Below are 4,042 nucleotides of genomic sequence, written 5' to 3'. Positions count from 1 at the left end.
TATATTTCTAGTTTTCTAAAGAAGCTAGAAAAGCTCGATTTTTACGGAAAAACATCTTGATTTCTAGATGTTGGTCTTGATTTAAAACAAACACAGTGAAAACCAAAATAAAGATGTCTGTGGGCTGGATCTGCCTTCTAGGTTGCAAGTTTTTAACATATAACTTCCAATCAGGAAGGGAATGTGGAGCTCATCTTTAGAGTCTAATTTCTCCATTTAACAGGCAAGAATATCATGTCCAAAGGGTCCCTGAAAAGTTAAATAATCCTGCAGCTGGACGAGACCACAGGTCATTAAGGTGTCCGCCCACTGCATGGATTTTTTAATGTTGCTTACACTTTTTGCCCCAAGCTGGATCACCACCAGTGACTGTTTTTCTTTAAGGTGTATGTGGGACCAGGGGTGAGACTGAGGGTGATACAGCCAAAAGGCAGTTGATGAGATTTTACTGTAGATGTGAAAAGCACTCACTCATCCCATCACCAGACTGAGCCAGGCATGTCCCCGTTACAGCAGCATCAGGGCCAGAGGACCCTGGGGTCAAGTGTTCCCAAGTGACCTTCTTGTACCCTGAGTCCTGAGGATAAATCGGGATTCATTTACAGTCTACAGTCTTTTCCCAGCCTGAACAGTCAACTGTCAGCAGGCACTCGAGGCCTGTTCTGGCCCCACCCTAAGGATGGCATGCATATCTTAATAATCTGCAGGGGACAGCAGCGAGTTTTTATGCTTGATCCAGGACAAAAGTTATTATTTTATATATTTTAAAGAAAAAAACTTTTTTCATTTGCATACAAATCACTTGGGTATATCTCTAAGCTCATTAAGAAATGGAATCCCAACAATAATATTTTCCATAAAATATTGCAAAGCATTATCATATAGAGTTTAGACTTTGGCTTCAGATCTACCTGGTTCAGGTCCTTCTTCTCTATGCCTCAAATATACACAGGTTTGGGTTCATTAAAACAATGCTAGTAATGCTTTTCAAACATTGTGAGTGCTTATAAATGGTAGCTATATTACACATTGGCTTCATCTGAATCTGCAAAAGGACTTAATATTAAATTAATATTTTGTGAGGTTTTAAAGATCTAGAGATGCCGTTCTTTCCAGAAAGTTGGGGGGCCTAATTAATATCTTCTTAAAGACCAAAAGCATGGTGAGTTTGATTCTTGCTTGACTGTGGTCTTCACCTAGTTTCAATCTAAACAATTTATGCTCCAATAATATCTGATACATAAGAGTTACAAAGAAAGGACATAAAGTATATAGATAAGCCCTGACTAAATAATTCACTTCTCCCTGTTACCATAAAATAACATTGCTAATCTTTATGAGATGTCTCATTGGAAGCTGTGGGTGTTGCCCACGATCTGGAACATCTATCATGTTGATTTTTGGCAGAGTGAAATATAATGAAGGAGCACATTTATTCAGGTAGATATTCTCAAATGGCCTAATATTTGATTTCTTAGGAAATTAGCTGCTTAGGCTCTTTTGCTCTGAGCTGTACATTCATTGATTGAATAATTAACAGAAATTTATTGCTGAATTTGGGAGATATTCTTCTGAATGTGCTACTGCATGGGGCTGTGCCAAAGATTTGGACAGAAACATAGACTCACCCAGATTAGCAGTGCCAGACTCTGACAAATTAAATTTCAACACTTCCAGTTCATCTTGGCAGATGCTAGTGTCCTGAAGTCATGCAGCCGTGATGTAAGCCAGAAAGAGTGGGTATTTTGCAATAGAGCGATTCTGGTAACCCTCCCCATGAGTGTGAGCTGCAGGATATCAATATTTACATTACAGCACAGAGAGTGTTTTATATTTTGTAATTCACAAAAGTTAGATGGCTTACTCACAGCCTCGGCAGAAAGGAATTGTTTTTATGTTCAACATCAAAAGCTTAAATTGCTGGTGTTTGCCTTGTGATTGTCTTAAGACTTTTTATTTTCAATTACGTATAATGAACAAAAACCTTCTTGATGTCACCAAAAAGGACATTTCAGAATTAAAGGATTAGATTCGTATTGTTCTAGGAAACACTAAAAGATAAACTATGTTATAATTTTATTCACTTCAAATGTTATAAAAACATAATTATACAAAAAAATAATTTGGGGAAAGAAGATGCAATAACAAGAAACTATGATTCCCTTTGTATAAATTTACTGGCTCAAGTATGACAAATTATAGTGTTTGCTCGCAATCCCGTTGTTACCATTGTCATTAGCTAGTTAATATTAATAATAGGAAGAGAGGAAAAGTGAGGCCAGACATTATAAGCATGGTCACCTGGGTGGCCTCACCAGAAAGCTACAGCTTCATGCTCCCAGGGAACCACCACCACCAGTCCATTCCTTGCAGATCACTGGGGGAAGGGATGGAACAAATGGGGAGATGGGTGCATGTGCAGTGAAGTAGGGATAACATAGGGAAGGCCCTTGCCTGTCAGTCTAGCCCGGGGAACAATGGATTGGCTAGGGAGTGAACCCCATCAGAAGTAGTTGAAATCTAAGCTCCTCATTAAATTCCCAGAACAAAGAAGCTTTCTCTCTCTCTCTTGTTCTCACTTGCTCTCTCTTGCTCCATGACCCCCACTCACCTGAGTGCTCACCTATTCTCTCTCCATAGCCATGTGGCCTTAAGAAGACACATGGCCCATGGCCATATGGATCCCACACCCACTGAAATGCATCTGGGAATATAGGCTAAACTAGACAGATGCTGGACTGGACTGGACTTTACTATGGAACAGAAATTCTGGGCAGTGGCCTTAATTCTGGTCTTGCTGACGACAAGACTGGACTTCTTCCAAGGCAAGATAGACAGGGATTGGACCTTGGAGAACCCCCTTAATTGTACGTCATCAATAAAGCTTTCCACAAAGCCCTACCCTCTTGTGGGGGCCTCAGGAAATTCTTTTCCTCGTGGCACTCCAAGAACTCCACTTCCACCAATAACACCATCATGCTTCAAAATGCTAACTCATGAACTCATATCCTAGGATGTTTTCTCAAAGAATTGAAGGATAGACATGGGAAGAACACAAAATATGAATGAAAGACATTGATGAACCCCTTCGCCAGTCTGATTTAGTCAAAAATGCCAGAAACTTGTTTTCATTTCTTTCCTAAATGACCCACCCACCTATGATCCATAGGTTGATAGTTGAAAACGTAGTTCTAATGCAAGGGCTTCACTGGTAGACTTCTTTCAGGGTCTTGTTGCACATAGGAAAAAATATGAGGTGAAAAAAATGTGCAGAACATCTTGTATTTCTGCTTTTTTTTTTTCACTTAAGTCCTGCTTACATACATAAATATCAGTAGATGTGCTCTAGCTTCATAGGAATGCCAGAGATTAAGTCCTTCCTGCAAATTTAACTCTCAGGGTTGGGGGGATCACAAGATCATGTGTATTCATGTGTATGACAGACCGTAACAGATGAATTCTCATGAACCACACTCTAAATTTCTATAGCCTCACTGGGTGGATTTTATACTGTTAATGCATATTGCTCCACAGGTGAAAAAAATTGAATCTCTATTGTTTTTTGCTTTGGTGTACTTTTCAGTTTGGCAATCTGGGAATTTAAATTTTTGTCTGACGTTGTTTAATTTCAATTATATTGTGTTTACAATTTATAAATATTTATAGACAGCAAATATTTATAACTTTTTATGTTATCGCCTCTCCAGACTCCAGCATTAATTCCTCTTTCATCGGCGGCAGTTCCTTAATTAAGCTTTATTGTTTCTCCCTGGCCTCTCCCCAGCTTCTTAACACCTTTTTGAAATGCTCAGGGAGAGCATAGCTTTCTAGGTGTGGTCCCTGGAGTCACTGGGAGGAACCTTCGCCTCCCCACTCCTTGGTATGATGTAATCTTTACATACTTTGTGAGCACAGTGAGAAAGTGCTGACACGCGATTCATCCAACTTAAATTCCTTTTGGAGGCAAAACAAAGCAAGTGAAATACCTTCTACTCAGAGGAAAGCAGAGCGTAAAGTTTTGTTTAAGAGTGAATGCGAAGTC

Source organism: Miniopterus schreibersii, assembly GCF_964146895.1.
Source record: "Miniopterus schreibersii genome assembly, chromosome: 1".
Classification (NCBI taxonomy): domain Eukaryota; kingdom Metazoa; phylum Chordata; class Mammalia; order Chiroptera; family Miniopteridae; genus Miniopterus; species Miniopterus schreibersii.
Note: the sequence above shows the minus strand (reverse complement) of the source record.